This window comes from Sinocyclocheilus rhinocerous, unplaced genomic scaffold, assembly GCF_001515625.1.
Source record: "Sinocyclocheilus rhinocerous isolate Xijiao unplaced genomic scaffold, SAMN03320098_v1.1 scaffold557, whole genome shotgun sequence".
Taxonomy (NCBI): Eukaryota; Metazoa; Chordata; class Actinopteri; order Cypriniformes; family Cyprinidae; genus Sinocyclocheilus; species Sinocyclocheilus rhinocerous.
This window is the reverse complement of record NW_015633548.1, coordinates 1288478-1316376: the sequence shown is the minus strand read 5'-3', so window position 1 is coordinate 1316376 and position 27899 is coordinate 1288478. Positions and strand designations below refer to the sequence as shown.

General features: G+C 39.7%; 2 long non-coding RNA genes across 2 annotated transcripts in view; one reads left to right on the top strand and one right to left on the bottom strand.

Annotated features, from left to right (window-relative positions):
- Positions 1-1508: 1508 nt before the first annotated feature.
- LOC107744548 (uncharacterized) lies at positions 1509-22330 on the bottom strand. Its single transcript, XR_001640490.1, has 3 exons — positions 22186-22330; positions 9123-9295; positions 1509-4540 (listed from the first exon to the last, which is right to left on the bottom strand). It is a non-coding gene; the product is annotated as an uncharacterized LOC107744548 (long non-coding RNA).
- LOC107744549 (uncharacterized) overlaps positions 9266-27899 on the top strand; it is a 21021-nt gene continuing 2387 nt past the window's right edge. Inside the window, exons 1-2 of the long non-coding RNA XR_001640491.1 lie at positions 9266-9312; positions 22958-23076. This is a non-coding gene — a long non-coding RNA (uncharacterized LOC107744549). The remainder of the gene's footprint in view (positions 9313-22957; positions 23077-27899) is intronic.

Below are 27899 nucleotides of genomic sequence, written 5' to 3'. Positions count from 1 at the left end.
TTGATAAATCATAATTATGTCATAAAAAGTAATTCTGAGACAAAAAGTTGAAATTATGAGATAATTAAGATACTAAGTCATCATTATGACTGTCATAATTTTGACTTCTTTTCATGCGTCTCATAATTTTAACTCTTTATGTCATAATTATGATAAACCATTCTTTTGTTCTTTTTATTGAAGAATGTTTCAGTCAATACAGTGAACATAAATGTGGTATAAAACTACAATGGACCATTTTATTTTAATGTATTCATGTTTCAAGCTTTATTCTTTTGTGTCCCAAAAAAGAAAGTCCTACACATGCATGAGGGTACGAAAATGATGACAGAATTGTATTTTTTTGGGTCACTATCCAAGTCTATCCAATCAAGATTTCTGTAGTGATCACTAGATCATAATTGTTTAGCTTATCGTGGGTTAATATTATAATGGGGTAGAAAATGTATCTTTTTTTCAACATGATAAAAATAATTATGAATTACATGATTTTTGTTGCATCTTTTGAAGAAAAAGGACAAACTCACACTTGTTTCTTAAAATAAGATTTTTTAATATTACTTATTATCATAAAGATATATTTACACACTTTACAGAAATAGAAAATAAAAACACAAAGCTACGCATGAAAGGAAAAAAATAAAATAAGTACTCCAAGAGCTAAAGCTTATCTTTTATAAATTAGAAACCAAAAGTTCAAATATGTACACAGTATTTCAACCATTTCTGATACACTTGTTTAATTCATTTATTTATTCATTTGTTTTTGCCCAGTTCAACATCAAAACAGAGACAGGGACTGTACATTTGGCTAGGTGAGTTTGATGAGCACACACCTCCAACAGGAATAAAGAGGAGGAATAATACCTTGCCGTTACGCTACTTTTCACGTGGCCCACTAATACTGTTGAAATGCCAGGCCTGACTACAGATTTTGAGAATTGAAATGGATGGGTGTGCTGAACAAACAGGCCATGAGTATGGATGCGTGTTTTGGATAGAGGTTAGAGCTCTTTATGGGTGTGAAGTCTTGTTCGAAGCAACAGAATAATCGGATCATTCTTAGCGTCCCAACCAGTTGGTGAACTGCTGGGATTGGATTTCAGTTACTCGATCTGGTCACCACATTTTACATGCACCGTGACGAGCTAATGGAAAACAAGCGGCCAAATGGGCGTTTTCTCTTTCTGTGTCAAATATGAAAGCAGAACAGTGTCCGCTAATGAATGTCTTGCAATGAATCACAAGGACAAAGAGGATTTTTTTGTATTGTATCCTTTGCTTTTATACGTCGATTAAGACCCGAGGGGAACGCATCAATAATCACAGCTCTGTTTTTAACATACAAATAGCTTCTGGATCCCTTTCTCCCATGCAAAGGTCTGTACTTAAACTAAAGACCTCTGAATGATTATGTGGAACGTGCGTACAAGTGCGTAGGACTTATGATGGGCAGAAACACGTGATCAAGTAAGAATGAGTTTCTCATGTGAGAGAAAAAAAAAACATTTATAGAAAGTGATTTGTGCTCTGTAAGAGTAATGTGTGTGTTTGCCATTTCAGTTTTGAGTCTGGACATGCTTGTTCTCTTGACACCACAGGCTCCATTAACCTGATGTGCTGACGGGGACGACGGCCCAGGTTTGACGGCAGAGGAGGGTGAGAAATCTCTTTTGTGTCCATGACCTATTGTGCAGCAGACTATATTTTCTACACTTTTATACGGCCATACACACAAAAATAAAATACAGCTTTCCACACTCTATCGAAAAGTAGGCTTTGGACAACCAGCTAGACAAGAATCAGTCAATTTAATTGTCACAAGACACTGGAAAACCATTACATGCCAAAAGACTTGTTTTCGGGATTTACTTTTCCAGCAGCATAATGGAATTGCAAAAGTGCAGCCTTGCATGTCCATACAGAGAGGTGTTGGAGGAAAGCCAAGTGATTGATAGGGGTCTCTGCTATAGCAAGCTTTGGATTTTGTCATATTTGTCTTTGGATGTTTGATGAAACGATAACCATCTCCATCGGTGGGAAGGGGGCTAGTTTTTCAAGATTCAAGGCTTGAACTGAACTGAAACACTGCTCGATGGCCCTCGGCTCAGCTCTGGTGAGGATGGTGAAGATACATTCATGAACAACAGTATGGATACAGGCATTACTCCGCACCTCTAACAGACTCTTCAGATGAAGTGTACTGCAACTCAGCCGCCCAAACTTGGAACTTCTCTGCGTTCTGATCTACTGCACTATCATTCTGAGAAACCGTTAATAAAATCCACATCTCTGTCTGAGAGGGTATAAAATAATCATGGCGTGACTGGAATTATTAGTATGCACAGTGCCCTAAGATTCGATAAATTTTTAATCTAGGTGAGCTTGGCTGGGTGTTTTACCGATATAGGTTTTTAGGCACTCTCTTATGAAGAGCTGACTTTGCCGCGAGGTGATGTTAGTGGATATACGCGACGACTCTCTTTTCGTAACCACAGGGAAACGCCTAACAGGAAATGGGGATGGGACTCAAATGCTAATTTGCAATAACTTGCTGCATTGTCTAATTAAGCATCGGAATTATGAGTGTGGCTAACAGTCTCATCTCAGCCTCATAATTTGTGTCTTACTGAAAGGTTTGACGATGCCTAAGCCAAGAGTTGCTCATTTTTGTAGATTATTACATCATAAATCGGTTGAACGCTAAGGTGGTGTGGTCATTCTATGCCAGTTTGTCTTGTGAGCTCTATCGGACTTGAAAGAGATTTTAGTGATTCCAATTTAAAACCGATTAGCAATGGGGTTTAATAACCAGGCTGTGGCCACCTGTGCCAAAGAGGCTCAAACTCAAAAGGCAACTGCTCCCAATGGGGAGAAAACAGTAATGGCTTGTAAAAACGTAGTCTGGATATGTAGCTAAAAAGTGGTGGATATTTAAGCATGAAGTTAAATGGTGTGAATACAAATAATGTGTGTTTCTTAAATAAATGCATGTAATATAGACCATACAGGCTTGTGTCACAGCACCCTGAGAAATGAACTGAAATATAACAAAAATAACAACAAAAGAATGAGAAATCATTTCCAGTATGATGTCAAATAAAGGCATAGAGTTCTGTCAAAGAATCCAGTCAAGGGGAAAATCATCAGATCTGTAAAGAAAATTTCTTTCTTTCTCTTTTTTTTTTTTTTTTGGTCTAATGTCTTGAAACCATGCTACCGTTGCCTTTACATTGGGTGTTCAAACAAATGGCAAAATGCGTACATATGTTTAGATGTTATGCTTCCCCCAAGATAAGAGGTAACATGTTTACTTTTCTTCTCCTGGCAGCACTGTGGAGTAGATTTGCTATTTGGCACTTCATTAAAAAGAGAGATGGTCCGCCATGTGAAGCAGATCACCCTGGCCAGTTAACAGTCATGTATCTCTGCTGTAAAGCAGCGTGTGTCATGGGGGAGGAGAAGAGGGCTCAGGACGATGATCTCTCGCTCATGGAAGTGGAGTGTGATTTTTGATAATGAGACACTGTGGCTTTATCCTTAAGCTTCAGATGGCTGACAACTCTTAGGCTCATTGGTAGGATGATGTATAATGACCGTTGGACAGCACTATGAGATGTAATCAAGCTGTTTTAAATAGATGTGCCAATGAATTATATAGTCATTCAACATTTTTAGACGTAATTATGTAATCAGTAATTATAACTGAACCCGATAACATTGATTGCATTTACATTACAATCAGCATTCTGGATGCTTATACAATGTGCATACATTTTGGCGCCAAAACTTGATGAGTTAAACAGAATTGATCTCATTAAGAAATATTTTTTTGTCAGGATTTTATAAGAAAAAATTTTTGATCATTGCATTTGTGAGCAGTTTGCCATGTAAATGCACTCAGTGATGCCGTTATTAAGCTAACTGGCCAATTTTTGCTGTAGGTAGATGGTAAATTGTGTAAGATGTAAAAAATTTACATTGCTGGCCTGGCCATAATGGGCCTGAGCATTTTTGCCTTTACGTTAGATTCCCTGCCACTTTCTTCCCTTATAAACGCCATTTATAAGCCAAGAGTTGCCAACACCTAGCAATGGGTCAAAGCGCTGTGGTCACCTACACACTGGAGAGAATGGGACTAGCACACCTCGGAGAAGAAACTGACGCTTTCGGACTATAACTGTTTAGACCAGGCTCCCCACTGCTCACACATCATGCAAAGTGTGGCCATGAAAGGACTCTAGAAAGCAAATGAGGAAAACCACAGGAGGAGAGAGACAGACAGAGAGAGACAGAATCTGATAGCTCGGGCTCAATGCCCCCCACCCCCGTTCCCGGCCCACAATTCTTCATAGAGCTGAGGGTGAGTGGCTTGTCCTGGTTTTTTTGTGGACAGAAGAAGAGTTGCTTGAAGAACCAGCAGGTGCTATGGACATCACTCTTCAGGCTGGGCTAGCAAAGGCCCCTTGTTGCAAGGCCCCCCAAGGCAAAGGAAGAGCATAGAAATCAGAACCAAGGGGGAGGGCACTCTAAGCTGTGCCTGTGGACAAAAGAAAAGACACATGAATAAGGTACAATGCAGGAACCAACAGTGTTTTTCTGTGGTTTTACTAATTGGCACAGGTACTGAACATAACAGCTAAAAAAGAGCAAGTCATTAAATGTTTAATAATCCTAAAGGCTACTCAAAAACATCATGGATCATAATTGTGCATTCAGATTAAAAAACAACAACAACTACAACAGCAACATTGGACCCCATTGACTTTCAGTGTTTTTTTGTGGAAAAAACCCCCGGATATATTTTAAATATCTACAAGACAGTGCAGGCTTGGAATGATGTAAGGGTGAGTAAAGGGTGAGATAATTTTTGTTTTTTGGTAAACTAACTACAAAATTGCTAGCAAAATTGGTGAAGGCAACTGGGATAATAATCCATTGGGACAAGCTGAAAAATGTGGGGGGAAAAAATCCAAAATGGCAGACAAGGCGAGTGAAATGTTTCATTCGGTATTCAAAGATATCCATAAAAATAGTTCAGTCTAAGTAAAATATAATATTTTACCCAATATTTGTGTCCTGTACTATAGTCCACCCAAAAATGAAAATTCAGTCATGATTTATTCACCCTCATGGTGTTCCAAAACTGTATGCATTTCTTACTTTTGTTGAACACAAAAAAAGATATTTAGAAGAATATTGGTAACCAAAAAGTTTTGGTTCCCATTGACTTCTATTGTATTTTTTTGTCCATATAATGGAAATCAATAGGAACTGACATTGGTGACCAACATTCTTTAAAATATCTTTAAATGTTCCAGAGAACAAAAAAAGTTTTACAGATTTAGAACAACATTTTTGGCTGAACTATCCCTTTAAGCTATCACACTTTTAGTTCAGCAAAATGCTAATGCAAAACTGCTGAAATGATTTGCAGTGTCAAGTCTGTCACTTATGAGGTTCCATGATTATTAGTATTCTGCTTTTATAAACTGATAAGATTTATGCATTTAGAGCGCAACTAGCTAGAATTCTGTTCTTGCACTTTACTTTGAGCAAGGAATCTATGTAAACCAGTGAGGTCATCTTTTAGTGTTTGTTTCATGACTTCACAATGATTACAGATAGCTTTAGATGTCAATGAGCTTCATTCTTCCGGTACAACAGTGCCCACTGAACGATAAGAACCATCTTTTTACTTTTTTTCTTACACCTGCATAGTGGTGCATTTGAGTCATGTACAGTGCAGCACCAGAGATTCTTATCTAAACCATGTTTTGTTTGTTACTCATGTTTACTGTATTTGTTTGTGCTGTATGACATCATGTCAGTTGTCAGAATATACTAACAACAGCGAGCTGCGGGCACTTTAAAAGAGGAACTTTGTGTCAGGCAGTTGCTTTCTAATCATGCAGTGTGCCCCTTGGTACTGAATGAGGCATATTTCCAATTTCTAGCTCTCTGCAGTGCAGTGCCTTTGTGCTAGGAAGTCTTTGAAGAGGAGGTCCCTCAACATGTGCTGTTCCTCTTATATGTTGTGGCATCTGGATCTTGTAACGGGTTGTTCATTCTTGTGTTGCTTGTGTTCCATTACCACAACCTTCAGTTCTCATAATCTTCAGCTGAGCTTTTAACCTCCTTTTCAGTTTACTTCCTAGAGCATTCACAATGAGGAAGCCTTGTCCAACATGTTGTTTAGTTAGACTGGTCGGTCATATACGGGCAAGTTAAGCTCAATCAACAGCACTTGTGGCATAATGTTAATTTACCGCAAAAATGACTTTTTCCTTCTTTTGTTTAAAAATAAACATAAACATTACAGTGATAATTTACAACTGAAGTTAATAGGGCCAATCTGTAAATGCTAATATACTCAGTGTTGTAATGGTATAACCAAAAGACGTAAACAGTATGTGTGTTAACAAGATTTCAGTGTGAAAAAAGAAATTTGTTTACTATTTCCGTATATACAACTTAACGACAGTTCATTGCCAGGACAACATAGTGCCTAGAATCATTAAATGATCATAAAAATTACAAGAACAAGTTTATAGCTTAAATCATGTGCATGTTTTAACAGAAAAATGTATAGTTTTAAATTATATATATTATAATCATTTAAAAAAAAGAAAACAAAAATTGTCATAAATGGTGTTGACTGAGCTTAAAGTAATTGTTCATGCAAAAATGAAAATTGTTATCATTTACTCACCCTCATGTCGTTCCAAACCTGTATCAGTTTCTTTCTCATGTTGAAGATATTTTGAGTAATGCTGGTAATCAAACAGTTGATGGTCCCCATTGACTTCCATAGTATTCCTTTCCCTATTATGGAAGTCATTGGGGACCATGAACTGTTTGGTTCTTCAAAATTGTTCAAAATAACTTCTTTTATATTAAACATAAGAAAGAAACTACAGGTTTGGAACGACATGAGGGTGAGTAAATGATGACAAAATTTTCATTTTTGGGTGAACTATTTCTTCAACTGTGAACTCTTTATATTCCTTTAAGGAAACTGTCAAGATAGTGTTTTATTGAATTTTTTTATTTTTCTAGAACGTTATTATCAAAACTTATTCATACAAGTCAGTCTAATTCCAAGTCGTCCCCTTGGTGTTCTCGATTCTACACTAGCAATGATTTCCTTTGTACTCTTGTATGAAAAGATGCAGTCGATCAAGCTTTTAATGAAGACATCCTTCTCATCTGCAGGCAAGGTGGTGCAGTGTAATGAAAAAAGAGAGAAAGCCTTTCAAGTGCCTCCACTGTGGCCTTGTTCGGTGGTTCTCGGTCTGTTATCAGCCCTTGAGGAGAGTTAATTGCCCCGGTCAGTCTGTGCCCCGTTTTAGCCATAGATGATGAAGTGTGAGGCTACGTTTCTCACACTGCACAAAATGTGAGATGTTGTACACTAGCCAGATGCAGGTCAAACACTTTAGTGGGAGTCCCATCTGGGCCATGGACTGATTTACTGTACAGTGCCATACAGTAATTATCACAACATGTTCTCTTTAGCCATAAAATGTCTGTAAAGGAAATGAATATCTATCACACTTTGGAAATAATGAACTGTGAGTGAATTAAGAGAAAATTTTTGGGGTTTGGTACCACAGGCTTGATTAGGTGCCTCAAATGGACTGGTTTAACAGACTGGGCCCAAAGGAATGTGGGTGAATGCGCTAAAAGACGTGAACTTTGAACCCTCGTACGGCATGAAGGGAGCTGAAAAAGTAGCCGAATGAAAGAAAAATCTTCGTCTTGTTTGGGGTTGAAGTGCTGTTTGTGGACTCTACATTGTGAGTCACTGAGCCGTTCCATTTAATGGAGCTACACAACTTCCTGCAGCTCCCCTCTTTGTGCTGCCAGTATGCTGGGGATCAAAACAAGCATTGACTGCCCAACTCACTCAAAGGACCTGTGCGTTTTATTGGCCGGGATGGGAGTGCATGCATAGGCCTTGCTCTTTGTGTCTACCTCTGTGGATGTTAAGATGGTGTTTTCCCTTGGATTGATGAAACATATGAATAGGAATTGTTTGCCAAAAGGGAAAAATGTAATTCGCTATAGATAGTAAAACTGTGGTGGGTTTGGGATTTCTCACTTTTTATTGCCCTCATGTCTCATGATTAACTATGCCATAAAGAGCTGACTTGTCCTTCTCGATAGATTCTGGTCTTATATGAGGTTAATTTATGGCGAGACTTGTGTTGTGGCCTCCTGTAGGGACATTGTACTCTGTTCAGACATCTTACTGTGCAGACTGTAAAAAAAGCTGTGAATGAGTCCCTATCTCTCTGCCATCCACAGATTTTTTTTATCCATTCTTCCTTTTTTTAAAAACCACAAAACTGTGTGTCAGCATTTTAGTGCAAAGATTATAAGTAATAAAATGTAAATGTGTTGATGTGCTGATATTTGTCAGATACTGTTCTCTTTTATTTATTGACATAGTAACTTGAATGTTTCCTTAATAGAGTCCATATTAAAATAAAGGTTTTGGTGCTACAACACTGGAAATTTCATGGAGACAATGTTTAGGAAGAGAAAACACTTTTATTAGACAAAAAGATTAAAGTGCTTGCCTGAGGAATTGTTTATCTAGACGTTAAGTTAAATATCCTTTTTATGTGAAAAACAAGCTGAAGCGGTTCAAATGAGATTCAGAAGTATTATCTTTGGATAGGGAATTTAATTGGCATTATTAGGATAACGGAATCATGTTGACTCGGATATAATACAACATTGACAATGTATTATATTCCACTCTTTATGGGTTTTGTATATCTGTTGGAGGAGATTGGGACCACAAAAGCCCAGCAGTCTAAAGTCCTGTAATCTCATAAAGACATGCAGTATTTCTGTGCCAGTAGTAATCTATAATTCATGGAAGAAGTGAATGAGCAAGCAGGTTTCTGTCAATCACAGTCTCCCTTTCCTCATGTTTTTCTCCAGCATTCCCAGCCTTTCTCAGTATGCACTCAACGAAACTTCAGAAATTGAGACAGGTGCTGCTTCAATTTGATTCGATTATTGTTTTTAACCCCTCGTATTAGTTACTCATATTCTGTTGGGCTCTTATTTTTGCTTTCAGGCTATTGCATTGGTAATGTCAAACTGACCTTGCTCTAAAATGGCATGGGCCCCTTATGGGAGAGGCGGGGTCGAGGGCGTCTCCTCCTCCAACCAGAAGGTCTTTGGCTCCGGCCGGCTCGAGCGGAATTCTGCCGCAAAGGAGTCCTCATGCTGCCCACCTCCTCCAGCTCTTTGCTATGCTCGGTGGAGGCCATTGGACCTGCGGACAGAAAGAGGGTATGTGAATTATGAAACCTGACATAAAATATTCACTTTGGTTAAAGGTGAAGTGTGTAACTGAATTGCAAAAAACAATGTTTCCAAACAAACCCTCCCCCAAATCACACCATTGGCTGAGCCATTGTCTTACAGTTTAAGTTGATATAAAACAAAATATTGTAACATAAATAATTTATATTGAATATTAATTTGAGATAGGATAAGTAAAAAATACACATTTCACCTTTAAGAAACATCAGTAAAATAATGTATTGCAGCAACAACTACCATATATCCAAAGAAAGTCCCTCAGCAGTCACACGCACTGTTTACATACAAATCTTTGAACTTCTCACATCATGTGAGAAGTGTCTGTCTCAAAAACACTGGGAAGACACTTGTCCTGGCCACATATTTTGTCTGTGCGTCTGTGTGCACTACACTGCTCGATTGTGAGTGTGCTCAGATGTTTCCAGTCATCTCTCAATAAGTGTGAGTAGATCCTTTAAGCCCGTCTCATATCCACAGCTTGATCCACATCTGTGCGTCCCTAACCTCTCACCTCTTCAGAAAAATCAAACAAAGTCCTCCGGAGAGAGCAAACATTCTGGGAGGTTTTGGGGAGACCTTGATCTGCGCAGCACTATCTGATGTCACTGATCTCCCATTCAAGTCTTGAATTGGCTTTATGAGGGTGTTTTGTTTGAGTGCATCGTAGGGATTGGATGTCTTTCCATCGGAAAGTTCCCAGTCTTCCTAATGACAGAAGCTAGAATCAATTAGACCTGTCTTTTCCCACATTATGAATGGGTAAACGTGCTTGGTCAATCATCAGTTATGTTTTCCGTTTCAGGCCACTGCTCTCCAATCCTTCATTCCATACTATACACAATACATACCATGCTATCCTCTTTCCGCTGAAGCGCATGAAGATTATTCATACGGTTCTTCTAAATTCATCTTCCTTTTATGCATAAGTCTTTCTGTCTTAACCTTTTTATCTATGTTTGTCTTTAACTCCAACGCATGCAAAAAAACGCCGCCAGAAATGTCTTAAAAAAGGAATCTTTCAGTGAGAGCTCAACAAATGCCTATCCTACAGAGTAAACATAGAATCCCATTAACCTTTTCCCAGCAAGAACTTGAATGAGATTACTCTCATTGGGTCAAGACATTCCTAACATCTCCGTGGGGAGTGACAGACAACCTATATTAAGAAGTCTACAGGGAACAGCTTTTTTTGTTGGAAAATATCATAACACAAGCAATTGTTGTAAATTAAACAAAAAGTTACTGTGAGAATGAGCTTGATATTAGACCTTCTAGATATCTGGTTTGTACAAATAATTGCCGTTTTCTTGTCTTCTCTTCATGACAATCTGTTTTTAATTCACAACAAGCAGCTAACGCCATATGATTTGAGTTGCTAATCATACAGCCTTGAAATCATACAGAATGTGTAGTGACTGGACGACGTGAGGCTAAACACGTTGCCTGTAAGTCTGCTTATGAGTTAAATATCCTCAAACTATATTTTTAAATTCCTGACAGCTCAAATTACATTTACAAACTAATTGCCTTTAGCTGACACGTTACACGTTCACAGCAGACTAATTTGCCAAACAGTGGACTAATTCATTTGCCCCACAGAAAGACTTCATTGCATATTTCAGCGTCTCATGAAAGAAGGAAACCACACTAAAACCCATCTTTCCACCTGGCCTGCTAATCTGAGCATTATCCTCCTGTTATTTCTCCAGAAATGAATGAAGCAAGTTTACACATTCTGTCTGCATTCAAATTTTTTTTTTTAATAATATGAAGGGTTTAACATGGTAAAAAGTAATAATATGAAGGGTTTAACATGGTAAAAAGGCTTCATGTGATCAGAAATGTCCCCTTTAAAACACTCAGGTTCAGCTTTGAGAAGTCTTTTTTGCTTTTCCAGTACCATAATCACTCAGCCCAACGTATTGTTCACCTAGCGTGAGGAAAAGTCTTGAAATCTCTCTGAGGGGCAAAAAGACAATGTTTTTGGCCAGGCAGGCAGAAGAGGCTGTAATTACACCTGGCTGAGCTGAACACAGCACATCACTGCAGCTCTTCTATCGGCGTCTGTCATAAACCTCTCCGTATATGACACAGTTATGTTGTTTCCTGCCATCACCATCTGACAGGCAGCATTTGCTGCCCGCTTTGCTTTGAGGGGAGCAAATCTCTCAGAAAACTGTCATCCTAGGCCACAAACAAGAAGAAGGCTGCTAAAAATAATCTCTGGTAGTGATGAGAACAGCGTTTATGAATTAACTCAAGACATGCATTGGACTGATGAAGATGGAGGTCTATTTTAAGCACTCAGAATCACTCCATTGTCTGTTTTACGACTCTTGGCTTCTTCTCAATCTGCGTAGCTCCTTGTTACTCTGCGGGCTGTATCTTTCCACGCTGTGGCGAATACAAAGTGACAAGAGCAATAACCGTGGATATACTATAATAGATGGCATATGCTGATGGGATCTTCCCCTAACTTGCTGCTTGTTTACCAGACCCACTCAGGGATGAAAACGCTCTAGCCTCCTTATTGCATTAGATCTGATGGTGCTGATAGTGGGCCTCCTTCTCACCGACATAATTTCTTCCAGGTTCACTATCTAATGACAAGCAAGTCAGGAAGTAATTTTCCAATAGATGTTTCTCACGATACCAAGTCTTATTTGAAGACCTCGAACCCATAAAGGGATAGTTCATCCAAAGGTGAAAATTCTGTCATCATTTACTCACCCTTATGTTGTTCCTTAACTGTATGACTTTCTTGTTTCTGTGGAACACAGGTGACGGGTGTCTGGTATTTGTCCATACAATGAAAGACAACGGGTCCAGTGTTGTTTTGATTTCATTGTATAGATAAAAACTGTTTTTCAAAATATGTTCTTTTCTGTTCCACAGAGGAAAGTCATAGAGGTGAGTGTAAACCCCCGCGACATTTCTGCAAAATATTATCATGTTCCTTCTTGCACGTTTGGCACTTTCATAGACAAATTGAAATGTTCAAGTAAGTGGCGCTAAAACTGCTTTGAAATATTCTTTGAAACAGATGACCATGAATCTGGCTGTTGGCTGGTGGTTATTGTACATATATTGTACATCATATAAAGTACCACCTACACTAAACTTAACCAATAGAGTTAACAAAAGCAAACGTGACATAAAAACACATTTGCTGCAGCAACCATGCCATTTTAGCATGCTTCGGCAAGTCTTTGAGCTCTTATTGCAACTCGTGTTTCACAGGACCTGTACCCTAGTGCAGTGTGCACTTTACTAGGCGAGCTACTGAGCAAATTTACTACTTCAGAAGAGCCATACATGTGGAGCTTGTTATGTGATGCAAATGTCAAAATTTATTAGTTTAACAATCATGCATGGTAAAAGTGTTTTGAGGTTATAACATAAAATAGGTTAGTAATGATCTGCCCATGTAATCATAATTTGTGTGAAAATGCCGTGAAACTGCATTGAATTGTATGTATACGTTTGTTTGTTTGTTTTTTGGAGTTATAGGCACGTTTTTAATCAACCTATGTTGTAATTTTGGTTTCGTCATTTTTAGGTGAACTATTCCTTTAAGCATGACTTTGGGAGTCATTTAGTCAATTAAAGTTTAATAAAGTGAGAATTCTGGCAACACTGAAATGCTGACCACAGTTTGCTTCCACAGAGATGGTGGCGTGACAGGAGGTGTCCAGTTTGGTCAGCTTTCCTCCAGGCTAATGATAAATAGCCAGATCGTTGCCATCTCATCCTCTTGTACCACACTCCTTAGGTGCTATCCATTATGTTGACTTTTTAACACGACTGCCTCGCCGTGCCTAGCCTCCGCTGGAAACCTTGTGTCTGATAGTGTGTCCCTGTAAATCCCAGGGCTGCCTCTTAGCCGAGAGAGTTATCCATCACCCAGCACTTTCCTGACAGGGAGAGAGAGGCCCAGGGTAGGCAACGTTTATAAAGGGCCGAGCACAATCTAATGAATGGTTTACAGAATGTCTCGGACTGGCCTAAATTTACAATACACTCCCTGTATAAACACACAACATGACAAATAAAGAACCGTGACTTCCAATAGATACAAAGTTTAGGCTAGTCGGAAGACCTTTAAGCTTGGGGCACCAGATGGATCTAATCTTTTACTCACTACTCCAGGAAGTGAGAGATTAGATCTACATACACGCAAAGCAGAACCAGGTGAGGAGAGGGCATTCCTTATTTATGGCTGGTTGTACTACATGCATTATCTCTGCTTATTCATTTGCCCTTCTAGCACCTCCACCACCACCCATCTTAAATCATCTGAATGCAATGACCAATCAATGTGTATTATAATTGCTCCGTCTATGCGAATCAGAACCGTCTCGCTTGGTTAGTTTGTTTGTGCAATATTATACAGGAATATTGATTTATTTGTCATCGTTTACAGAATATTCTCCTTGACGCACCCTATCTATTTATTGTGGAGACACAAATGCAGCGGTGGGTATGATGAGAGGATCATTCCTATGTGTCTGTCAGACATGCAGCCTCACTCTCTCCACAGCATGAGACTGCAGTCATAACAGCTCTTGTAAGGGCGTCTCCACAAACATGCATAATGGATAGCAGCAACACAGCCACATCATAAGTCAAAGGTGACACAAAATGTTATGGAGGTTTGTGTATTTTCTTATCTTTTGTTTTTAATAGCAGTCTGAAGCTAATGAGGTTTTGTGTATGAGAATCTGTGCATGTCTGAACAGAGGATCCTGTTCATACTGTAATTCAAATGTAGAACGTTAACAGGCCTTTAGAAGACTTTGTTTGCGCTTACAGGCGTCTTACACTTAAAAACAGTTCATGTGTAGGGTGACCGGTCCTATATAAAATGTGGTTCTGGCACACAAGCAGTTTTGTATGTTTGCATAGACAGTGAAATGTATTATTTACATACTGACAACTGCTAGAATGCATTTCACGAATGAACAACTACAGAGATGTTCAAATGTTTACAAATCGTAAAATAGAATTCATTGAATATTATTAATAAATTTTTTTATTAGTCAAGTCAAACATATCTTCACTACCGTTCAAAATTTGGGGGCTGGTAAGATTTATACAGTAAAAGACTAATATTGTGAAATATTATTGCAATTAAAAATAAAGATTTTCTATTTTAATATATTTTAACTAATATATTCAGTTGTACTGCTTTATATTTTTTTGTGGACACCATTTCTTCAGGATTCTTTGATGAATAAAAGTTCAAAACTGCATTTATTTGAAATAGATATCTGTTGTAACAATGTAAAAGTCTTTGCTTCCTTTTTGACTAATTTACCGCATTCCACTACATCGGTAATGTATGTAATTGTAATTTAAATATATTTATACTAGTATATTTATAATAAAAATAGAAAGGATTTGTAAAGATTTTACGCTGGGTATATGTACATATTTTTATGTTTTAGATGTGTGCAAAATGTCCAGACATACAAAATGTTATGTGAAAACATTAGATTCCACTATCTATAAATCCTAACAAGATCAGACTGGTCTGATATTTGTCCATTAGCCCAGTTGTATTCTACTCGTATCTTTTTAAGTTTCATTTAAACACAATTTGTTGCCTGGTATTTATAATGAGCTGATTTCTGATTTTGGTATGCATGTGAATGCACTCATTAATGCTTGGCTGCACATGAATCCTTTTCATCTATGTATGAAATTGCACACAGAAAGGTGTGGCTTTTATGCTGTGTGTGAGTAAACACTGCATTCTAATAATTTCCATTCAGGCCAAATAATTCTCAAAAGAATTTTGTGAATGAATGTGCATGTGCGTGACTGTCGATACTTTGTTTTGCCTTGCATATGTGCGAGAAGAGGCGTGGAGTCCCATGGGGGTGTAACCATAGCTGACGGTGTGTGACGTCAGAGGCGTGATCCCCAGTGTCTCAGAGGACATTCATTCAATGAAATAAGAGCGAGAGAGCTCCACACTTAGCAGCTTTTTTCTCCACCACACACGCAGGCATGCCAATTTGATGCCCGCTAAGACTATCCTTTAGCTAGTCACACTTGATCATGAGCATTATGCCTAGAATGAGACATGTTAATTAGCATGAAACCCCAGTATGAATCACTTGCCTAGCTCATAAATAAGACCATGTTACACAAAATTTCCTAACAGTGTGCTATTATGTCCCTAAATATACTACTTCTGATATGGAAATGAAGTTAAAGAAACCAGTAGGACTCCCAGAGCGGCGTCTGAAATCAGCAGCCAGGCCTTTTGAATCCTGGTGTCGCTGCGCTGCTTATTGCATGCCTACCAGTAGCGCAGGGCCTTGGCATAAACTGGTACCAATCTCCAACGTGCTCTCAAACCACGTTTCCATGGCAGCCGCTGTGAAAGGCACTCACTGAGGAGCAAGAGAATGACATTGTTAGCAGGAATGGATCAGGTTTCCCAGTTTACAAATTTCAGCATAGGTCCATTATTAGAGTGAGTTAGGCAGTAAGATTTCTTAACCCTTCCCTGTCCATCAGATCAGCCGTCATTTGCATTGTACTCCATTGCAACGGGGGCTGTTTGATATTCAGCATTGTGCTGCTGTGATAGCACGCGGCTTGCAGGAGGAAATGAAGGCGTGCATTGTGTTCTGCAACTCCGCAGAGGAACAAAATCGCATGAAAAGTTCACAGACTTTCCCACACCTCCACGTTGAGCTCCGTTACTGAAAATAAGTGGCTGTAGCTTCTTGGCACCGCGCCGTTCTCTGATCGTTTCTGACACTCTCAGATGGTGTGCAGCCTTGCAAGCAAACTACACATGACCCAAAGTAGCACTAAGCTATGATAATGTGGGTAGAAATGGCCCGGTTCCGAATGATCAGAGACCTGCAGGTTCAAAGCGCTACGGCTGCTGCCTTGACTGCTAATGATGTGTTGAGAGAAAGAGAAAAGATGAAAAAAGGGGGAGAAGGCTGATTAAGACTTGCTCAAGCTCTCCCACCAGCTCTTCAGACTGGTAGGGGTGAATCGGTGGGTAGAGGTTACTGCAGGTTGGACCTTTAAGTACAAGAAAATCAAGAGAGCCGATCATGCAAAGCATCTTAAGTGCGATTTCTTCTGAATTGGCTTCCAGGGAAAAACAGCATGCCGTCTCAAAGAGGATTTGCCTCGGCGGTGATCGAGACCCGAATATTCTCGTCAGCAGTGATGGGCTCAAACTCAGCATGTTGGTAATCGTCAAGAAAACGTTAGCTCTTTAGCAACGAGATTTTCCGGCAGTCTATTTCCAAGGGCTCTCTAATCGGTAATGAACCACATCCGCACGCCCCCACATATCTACCTCACTATGTGGAAAGGCAGTCTATTTCCAAGGGCTCTCTAATCGGTAATGAACCACATCCACCCCTTACTATTGTGCTGTCAGCTGTGAGCCCGCATGCATACTGTCTTTAAAGCGGATGTGTGACGACGTAGCTTCAATTCTCCTGCTTCGAGCCCAGTGCCGAGGTACTGAAAGGAGTGTCAACTGGTGCATGCTGGGATATTTCCAGCTGAGATCACACCAAACAATCAGTCATGAAAAGACACATATGTGTCATGTGGATGAGAACTGACTGATGGTGCATGATTAACAGCTCAGATGTGAATGGCTGCTTGTGTTGCGAGTGTTTTTGTTTTAGAAAATTTGCCCTGGTTCTCACAGTAACTTTGTGGGTCAAGTTACAGGCCGTTTTTAATTACTGACAGTTCATTTACCTTTTTTGTTTATGTATGTTGGTATGTTAACCACATTGTTTAACCCGAATAAGATTAAATGCAAAGCTTCACAATCTTTGAGTAAACTCTCTGTCTGAATTGTATATCTATTTACAGAATCCGGTTCCAATTTCTACATGCTAGTTTAACAAACAAGACTTATTCGTTCAACGCAATAGTATGTTTTGTTTCCTATGGGATATGATATCAACTATCATGCATATACCTAATTTGTTCTATACTGAAAGACAGGAAATGATAAAGCATGCTAAGATTTGCTTTGACATCTAATGTCTTTCAGTTTTGAATTGTTCCTTCTGGACATTTTAGAAACAAAATTCTTACTGTATCAGATATGCAATGTCTGGATGACATTCAAATGTTCAGTGTACTTATAAGAATAGTTAATAATAATTGCTTTATAAGGAAAATATGTACAGAGGTGTTACATTTAATGTGCATGGCCCTGTATTACAGAGATCAGAGAAAACATTGAGGCTTGGGCTTGTATTGGCGGTATAATATTCAGAGCAATAAAATTGAAGGCATAACACAGATATCTTGTACCTTAAGGCTTGGAATTATGGGTAGTCCCAGTGGGGGCATCAGTAAAGTGTTCCAAAAACTCTCAAACACTTCTCATAAACAGTCCAGTCAGTTTCTCACATCTGTACCGCTCAGAGCAATCAAAACCCGGCTCTGTGTTTCTGAACCGATTTAATGCAGCAGCAGAAGCCTTAAATCAAGCTAATGGTTTGATGTGATATACTTCTGAAATAATCTGGGAAAGCTCACGATAGAAGTACAAACAACAATGTGCTATTTTTTTGTGGTTAAATACGAACAAAACCAGGCCTGTGCACTGCAATCGTGTTTTTCATTCCTTGCTCTTCAAATTGAGCATGAAAATAATTAAAGCACATTTATTCACCGACTTGAAATATTTATACAGCACTTTTGTCTCGCTGTTCATAAAGATGTCCACTCTGATCATATTTGATCAGCAACCACAATAAATGTAACGTTTAATATTTGAAAAGGGAGCCATAAATCAGGTTAATACAGGGCCCCTGTGGACGCAGCGAGGCATTCGGTGTATCTGGCTTTAATTAAAAAGTTGGGGAAAGAGTGGGAGATTTTGGGGGTGTTGAGGGGATATGTTTTCTGATGTTTAGTGGAAGGGGCCTAACTAATGGTTCGTCAGCTTGCTTGTGGGTGCAGGCGGCATGTAGCTAAGCCAGATGAGCCAGAAGTGTGGTTCTGAGAGAGAGCAGTTAAGCAAGCATCCATTTGAAGCAATTTTGGCACCGGGCCCTTTATATTCCCCGCATTTGTCCACCTGCAAATTCGGGAAGACCACCAGCTGTGAAGTTTTAAAGACCTTTTAATATTCTAGCGGCTGTGTTCCTCGCCACATCAGAAGGCTGTACAATTGCTTTTTTCTTTTCTTTCTCCTTCATCAGCACCCTTCAGGATTTCTCCTCTGCATCTGTTTAAGTCTGATGGTGGAGGTGATCTGATTTATTCAGAGTGCTCTGAATTGCGTTATGCTGGCCTATAGCAATCACACATGTCAAGACATCCACCGTACTGCCACTGGGGAGCTTTTCTCAAAGGTTACCCCACATGAGTTATAATAGAGCTCAGAAAATGTACTCTGTTTTATAAAGGGCATTGTTTTATTGGTTCTGCTCTGCCAAGCCGTGTAGCCGGAAAAAAAATAACCACTTCCACAGCTCCGGGCAGATATTTCTGAAGTATTTATAAAAGGGTGCAACAAGTTGGCAGAGACTGCAGATGACACTTTGCTTGATCTGTTTGAAAGGTCATTATGTATTTAAAAAAATACTAAGTAACTGTACATTTAATATAAAGTAATAACTGTTCAGAGAATAGAACAACTTCATGCCACCTTCATGTCTTCAGTTCCAAACTTTTTTGATTTTCTTTCTTACATGAAACATTTACATTTTTTTTAATCCAAAGTTTTAATCTTTTAAAGTTTTAATCCAAAGCAACTTTCATCAGTTCATTCAGTCCCTGGGAATCAAACCTATGACACTGGTGTTGCTAGTGCCATGCTCAACCGTTTGAGATACATGAATGCTTCAAAAGGAAGAGTTTAGCTAGTTTCGAGAGTATTCACACTATTCTTTTCTTTCCTCTTCCAGTGGAAGTGCCAAAAACAGCAAAAAGCACTATGGAGGTATTAAAAGAGTGGTGCATATAACTATATTCTAAGTCTTCTGATGCCAAAATTTAATTTAATTTAATTTAATAAATGTAATATTCACTGATAATCATCTCCTCTACCACAACTCTTTTCATGTTTGTACATTGTTCAAACTGCATGAAATTGAAGATTTTTTTGTAAATAAATTTGATTTTACTTATAATTTATTATAAGTAATTACAAAAATAATTTGCTGTTATTATTATATTATGATATTACTATTACTGTTATGATAAATTCATGGTGCTTTGTGTTTGTTTTTGTTGTTTGATCGCCTTCTCACTTTCATTGCATTAAAAAAGCAGCATGAACATCCAACATTTTTCATTTGTAGTCAGAAGCTGAAAAATGTAATGTTAGTTTGGAACGACATGAGGGTGAGTATATCCATATTGGTACATCACATTAAATTCTTGTTCGTAGTTTATTTGCACATCCCTCTGTGTTACAGTCTCTGACAAAGTACGCTGCAGTCCTTACAGTGAAACCATAGAGGATATCCAGGTTAGTCATAAAATAGATCTGAGTCACTGACCCTCTGGATGTGTGTTTGAGCATGTGCACGTATGTGTGTGCGTGCAAGCTTGTGAAAGAGAGGAACTCAGCCAAAAACCTATCATGCCTCAAAGCACCGCTGAATGATTCTCCATAATTTTGTAATGACCTTTCTGTAGCGCTCATCTCGTTCATGCTGTTCGGATACGATTATCATGTTATCACTGGACATCTGGAAAAGTTTGGCTGTTTGTGTACTCTCCACGGCCCCTATAATCAAGTGCATAACCGCAAACACCTTCTTCACATTAGGTGGACGCATGAAATTATGATTTAATGCTTCCTGCATGCTGTTAGCACAGGGCCACTGGTGTTATTTCACAAAATATCCTGCTCTTTGCCCTCTTTTCTTCTTCTAAAAAAAACATTGTTTGGCTGAAGATTTCCTAATGAGCCCTATATTTGTTTTGTAGGGGTCTCATGCCGATCCAGGACACATGGCGAGCGACAAGCCCGTGCAAGATCTCTAAAGCTACTTCAAAGTTTAATAGTGTTGTTGACAGCTTGCATGAAATCGCCCTTTTCCAAAAAGCTGATTTCAAACAGATAAAGCCCGAGATCTGATCTCCACACCCTCACCTGGACAAAGAGGACAAACCAAGTAGCTAAAATTACACATCTCAGGACTTCTGTGCGTGTATTTGCATACGTGTTTGCTCTCGAGACTCGAGAAAGGATTCATCCCGCGCTTCTGTGACTTTGAAAGATGATGCGTCGATACTGGACTCGGACTGACAACTCAGAGTGGCTGAACTGTTTCCACAATATGAAGTGTTTACATACCAGACTTGAGAGTGGAAGACAGATTGCTTTCAGGATGAATTATGAACGGCTCAATGCGCTCGAGATTTGCCCATTCTTGAGGGAAAGCCCATTACAAGACGAGCAGATTGAGGTATGCGCAGACGAGATTAGCAGGGCCGCAGCCGTTCTGCTTGGTGACACTCAATGCATGCGGTAGCGAAGCCGTTGTCGCCTGTTGCACCATGGCTTCTCCTCCGCGTCCCCACCCCCCAAAAAGCGTACGGTTGAGACGGATGCCAATTTCCAGCAAACTCCCAGTATACTGGAAAAGCGTTTGTCTGAAGATGAAAGGCTTCACACCTGCTGCCTACACAACGAGCCGCTTCCAACACCTATCCGCGACAGCGCGCAGCTCCGGCTTCCCACAGCTCCCTCACCTCCATCTCATGATGGAGATAATACTACTAATAACGACAAGCAGGCAGTCTGACCCGGATCAGACGTTAGTAGCCGTAGCTACTGAGCCTGATCCTGTCCTTCCGAGGATCAGGCTCAGACTCCACACACATGCAGGGAGAGTGAAAAACGACACTGACCGTAATGCAAGGTAATTGCTTCCCATTTACTCGTGCAGAGACCAAAATAGCAGCATCTCCGTAACAAACGTGTGTGGAAATGCAGGGCGTAAGGGGCCGTTTGATACGCAGAGTAGCCGCTAGCCAGCACCCTTCAAACACACATGCTTCCCAGCAGTCGGACTTTAGAGAAATGCGAGCATTTACACAAGGGCCACAGTTGTTTTTTAACACGAGCCTGTTACCTGCATCACATCTGCAGGGTGGCCACTGGTCACCTGACTCGAGCTCTCAGTCAGAGCTTTGTGACTTGTGTGACATCCTTCATAATAGGTTTTATTGTAGAGGCAGATGAAAAAAGCCATGGTGTTTGAGCAGGAATTACATAACAGTACAATAGCAGATTGTTTTTGGAATAAATCATACGAACTCTTATCTATGTAGCTTCAGCCCTGAGAATTCATCCATGATGTGGCACAGCCCAAAAGAAAAAGAATCAAATACACCTTTAAAGACATAATATTGGCGTTTTCATTGTGAAATGCAAATTATACAACCATCTGCTGTTTTTAACACCTCATTACATGCACCACAATACCGTATAGACATACACCTTACATTTACGACATCCAGGAGTACATAATCCTAGAAAGCCAAGCGTTACATGACACCAGGAAGAATCATCAGCATCATAATCATCGCCGTTTTTTCCTACATATGTCACGGTAAAGTCGGCAAGTCATTCACCGATGGCACAATTAACTTCATTAAACGGGCACAATAACAAACCAAACCTCTGCAGTGCAGTACAGCGCGCAGCCAGGTGCCGTTTCCCTCCTCTCCCCAGCCCCAGAAGGCTAACCATGCTGGGTAACTGATCAACTACAGCTGCCCATTCCCGTTCCCAAGCCCAAGGCTAACAGCAGAGAGAAAAAGATAAACACAGGGAGGCTCCGGGCAACAGCCGTCACGCTCCCGACTTACCAGCACTGGCTGAACACAGCAGAGAAACCACCAGCACAATCACCAGCGTCAAGATCTTCACATTCATTTCTGCTCTCCCCTCCGTTTCCCTGCCAGTCGCTAGCTGATATACTGTAGTGGTGTGCGTATGTGGATGGGAGGGAGAGGAGAGTGGGTGAGCGAGAGAGAAAGAGAGAGACTGTTTGCTCTTCAGTGTGCGCGTGTGTCTGTGTGTGTGGCTGAATGTGTTTGTATATCTGTGTGCAAGTGTGTGACAGCGCTGCTGAGATTGAGGGCAGGTTTCTGTCGGAGTTCTCCTGCCGTGATGTGCGCGTTTCTCTTTTGTGAATTGGAAGTCCGGTAGAATGAGTGTGAAGAGAGTCGGTTTGTCTTGGATAAGAAGCCCAAGTCCCTCATGTTGCTTATGTATCCCTGACTCTGGGGGTCACTGAAAAGGGGGCTTCCCCCCCTCCACAATCGTCATTAACCCTCCCACTGAGAGAGAGAGAGGAAGAGGGCAGCTTTCTGAAATTAGCCAAACAGATACCCTTCTCAAAATTGTTTAGGTGGTGCGTGTCAGGAAACAACATCACATGAAGGAAAGATGGTTTTCTTCTCATAAACATCTCCCATATACACGTTGACGAGTTGAACAGACCCACACAGTTCACTTCCATAAACTGGGTGGCACATTTTCTGTCCGTTTTGTGTGTGATAGAGGAAAACTTATCAGTTCTTTCAGTGTTTTCTTTGATTTGCTGATTCTGAGTCATTTGTTTTGCTCTGTGTATAGATTTCCATTCTCTGCAAGAACAAAAGGCCTGATGAAAATCTGAGCAGAGGTACACCGGGTACTGCATGAATTTTCTGTCGTCCAATAAACAGGAAGGGTTTCATTTCTCATATTGAATGGTGAGTGATATGAAAAAGCCTTGAAGCGATAAAACATTTCTTATATTTTCCGTGAGTTACATGCATGTAAAGTTGATGTGTATTATAAGCTTATTCTATTAATTTTGTTGTTTTTTGCTTGAAATATTTGTTTTCATTTGTATTTGTATTTACAAACTCTGGTGCCATTAATCTACCACAATTTAAACTGTTTATGGCCCACCCTCTTCATTTTCAACGCCCAGATGGACGTTCCCATAATCCAGTCACTAAGAGAATTAAATACAAATGTAGCTAGAGGCCAAGAGACTGGGGCAGTTGAGGACGGATGAACGTATTATGTGCTGTAGTGTTGTCAGAATTGTTTTAATCAAGATACCTGCCATATGGTTTTGTTACAAAAATATCTTCTCATTACTAGCTCAGTGTTCGTAATGCGTCATTCTGTGTCTTTCAAGACTAAATATAATGATTCGAAATACTTTGTGTCAAATGTAGCTAGAGGCCAAGAGACTGGGGCAGTTGAGGACGGATGAACGTATTATGTGCTGTAGTGTTGTCAGAATTGTTTTAATCAAGATGCCTGCCATATGGTTTTGTTACAAAAATATCTTCTCATTACTAGCTCAGTGTTCGTAATGCTTTCAAGACTAAATATAATGATTCGAAATACTTTGTGTTAAAAATATTTTGATCAAACAATTAATACCACTGTTGAATGATCTTTTCATTTCCAAGAGACTGAAGATGCTGTAATCTAAATTCCACTGATGCTTATTCGGGAATGAAATACATTTTAAACAAATGAAGTGGCTTCTCAAGGCAACCTGAATTTTGCTCTCTTAAATTCTCATTTGTGGGACCGTGGCTCCATGTGGAATTGTTTTCTGTGGTCATCCGCCCCAGGCAAGCATGTCTGTAACACCCTCTTCAGACCTAACAACATGAGCGCCTTCCATTTTAGCATGGTCCACTTGAAGCCTTCGCTCTTTGTGAAGTAATCCTCTCGGACTGTCCCAATGCAAAGTCTGAAGGTGCTTATCCTCCAGCGAACTAATTTTAGCCAGGAGATAATTTGTTGAAGAACACTGTCCAGGTTTTATGTATGGCTGGTATCTGCTCAAACATGCCTCAGTCGATTTATCACAATTTAATGAGAGGATTAACACAAGGCAAACATAAATTTACAAAATGTAACTGTAATTTCCAGTAGAGTATGAATGGCATGTTGTAATGCTGAAGAAAGATAAGAGCATGCATGACTTAAACGTGATAGTAAAGTCCCCAAAAAATTGCACCAAATTACTTTTAATCCTCTTTGTGTGTTTGTGTGACATTTTAAGGACATTGCATATGCTGTTTCTTCCCATTTTAATTTTTTTTTTTTTTTTAACAATTTTTCTCGTTGCTTTGTTATTAGACATATTCATGATGCACCTGGCATATCTGACCTCACAGGAAGTACTTGGATGTTTACAGGAAGCGCTTTGAATGCCATGCACATTGCACACTGCCAGTCAGCTACCGCTTTCACGTGCCGATGCCGCTCATCTTCCGAAACCCTTCCTGATTTAACGATTTATTAATAGTGAAGAATGTCTATCCTCCCAGTTAAATTGAATTCAATCTGTGTCATAGAAAACAAAGCTGACGCCCACTCAAGTTTAGTGATATCTATCAATATGGAAAAATCAACATGTGTTTTTTCATCCAAAGCTATAAACGGCAGCTTATGACATGAAATGTTTACCTTATGATTTGCCTGCATTCTTGATTAATGTTCTTCCTGTTTGTTATCCGCCTCTTAATTGTATCTGTGTTTAGTCCAGGCATCAAACACAGTACCTGAATGAATGCGGGCGGATGTTTGTTAATGCTGTTGAGGGATCTGCTGGTTTAAAAAAAGTCGGGCTACTGAAGCACACCATCATATAGTGAGTACTGTTTTCCAGGCCTGTAAACATTGAAAAGCCAAGAACTACTTAATGTTATGTAATGTTTAGCTAGTTTTGGCAGTGAAGCTTAATTAGTGAAAGATTGAAATGTACACACATTCCCCATATCAAACATCAGGTCAGTGGATGTTTAACCATGCAGTTTCTACCATTCTTGTACTGTAGATAAGGGGTTGATTTTAATCCAGTAATTTCTTTACTAATGTGCAATTTGTTTTTGTTTTTTCTGGAGCTGTAAGTTGCTTTCATGGAAATTTATTGCAGAGGATTTGTGGCTATGCAGACAGTTGTTAATTTCTAGCTCATTATTTACCCTGGACCAGCCAATTATCTCCAGTGAACACTGGCTCCACTGTTGCGTGACTCGGCAGCAGCTGTCTCCATAATCTAGGTTATCCAGCCCATCAGTGAGAGCGCGCTAACATGGCTAACATGGGATGACAGTTTAGGGTCACTGTCATTTCAATAGACCAGGTTTCAATTGCTTTTCACTTCATAGTCAATGCAAAGAATCCAAAAATCTATTTTTCACCTTTGCATGTATACACTGAGTTGCATTGTGTTGGTCTGTACAATTGTATTTTAATAGTACAGATCAATATTTTTTTTTTTTTTTTTTCACCTTTGCATGGATACTGAGTTGACTAGTGTGCTGATCTGTACTATTGCATTTAATTATTTTTCACCTTAACATGGAAATAGAGTTGCATTGTATTTAACTATTTTATTTATTTATTTAACATTTGATCAGTATTTTTTTTTATCTTATTTTGACCTTTGCATGATCAATATGTTGATCTGCTCTATTTTATTCATAGAACAGTTCAGGTCTACATATTTTTTATTTTATTTTATTGGTCTTGTACAGACAGTACATATTGCAGTTAAAAGCATGTTTCTGGAAAACCCTATGGTCCTTGTGCATAATCAATGAGCTGTCTTGTTTTTAAACAGCGATGTCTTTATACAGTCTGAAGCCCACATACTCTTTGTCATAGGTTTACTCCATAAACCTTAAAAAAACAAACTCACAATAGCTTTGACTGTACAGCCAGCATCTAATCAGAGATGCGCATCTTTGGGATAGTTTCACAGGTGCCAGATAATGCAAGCGCTGATTTTGAAGTCACGCGGCTGTCTGTGTCTCAAAGGCTCTGATGAATACATCTCTGGGATCCTTTGTAGCTGTGTGCTTAGTGGAGTTTTGTGTGCACTGGAGATACATGCCAACTTTTCTCATGGTTCTTTGGACTTCTAATGGTGCTGTTGTTTTTCTATATGCACTGCTTTCCAGATCCTTCCTTCCTTTAGCAGTGTTTTTTCCTCTCTGCTTTCTCTCCTGTCTCTGTCATGTTAAAAAAAAAACTGATCTAAAAGAAGAGATATGCTGTTCATCCAGATCCAGAGTTCATTTATTGTAGCAGTAAGATGAAAAGAAGTCAAAACAAATTGAGAGGTCGTAGAGAAAGCCAAAGCAGAGCGTGTTCCCTTTTCCTCCCCGATGATATTCTGCTTATCAGACTTGCGATCAGTTCACACCGTCGCACGCAGTTTAGAAACGGCCGGCTTGGTTTGAATGGATGCTGGTTGTAAGTTCTCAGAGTTAGAAAGTAGAGTGTCAGGCTGGCTGTGGATCAGAGTCTGTGGAACTGATGCAAGTTGAGAGATAAGAGACTGCTTTCAGGAAGAGCGGTAGCGGCACACGGGCCTTAAGTGTTCCTGAACAGGACTTTGAAGTCGGACAATGCCCACTCCTCCATCATCTCTAATGATCTTCATCTTCATGAATGATCTACAAATGACCACGCTATCCTCTCTCGTAAATTTCTCCTGTTTACAGTTTCCGCTGCCAGGCTAATCTTAGATCCCATTAATGTGCGATAACCGATATTCCAGGTGTTGCACACTTCATGTTTAGTCTGGAACGTGTCTGAAAATGTGAGGTTGCAATCAGTGGACATGAAAAACAACAACTGTTGCACAGAAATCGTGAAACGACAAAGGAAAGTGATAATTATGCAAAACAGAGTGTTATAGCACGTTAAAGATTTTCGTATTCCAATCTTTTTTCTGTCCTCATTAGTGGTCTGCGTTCTTAATTTCATCATTAGCATCAGTTAAACGTCTGCCGTTCTCTCCTCTGTGTATTGCTGCGGCAGCCTGCCAGCACCAGGGAGTTTTGCAGGAAAATTGCAGTCATTTTCATGAAGAGGTCATTATTTGCTCTGATGCAATCAGGCCAAGGTGAACAAACGACAAGGAGAGGATTCAATAAAGAAACGGATGTATCAAGTGCAGTTACGGGGTCATCTGCCGTAAAAGCAGCAGCGCGTTTTTACCCTACATTCGCCATGGATGGATCGCTGATGGATTGCTGTTTCATGCCCTCAAAGTCATTGTCAGAAGCTCAGTCTGTTATTTTCTCGAGGTGACACACAGTTTCAGAATTGAAGGGAAGAATGTGAGGTGTGGAAATGCGGTGGATTCCTGCTTTTGGCTTTGAGTGAATAGGAAATAAGAAGCCGCCATAAAAGCTATGGTGGAGTGGCAGTGTTTTGAACCCGGTCTTTGTTTCTTATCTCTGTGAAATTCGTCTTTGATGGGCTGACACCTTCCCTGTTATGATTTCTCTTTGCTTTGTCTGTAAAGAATAACTTAACAATTCACACTTCGCCGTGTAGTGTTGCCGTAGTGCGCAGAGCCGTAAATACAAATTATTTTGTGTCACGCATAAAGTCAAAAGCAATAGTTCTCGAGGTGCAGCTGCGTATTGTTATAAGCTAAAATGAAGGCTAATGACCCATACTACTTAATGACCAGCTCAGAGGCCGCCGAATCCATATCATAAATCGTTCCTGTAGGTCGTGCCTCGGTTCCCACCTGTAAAGG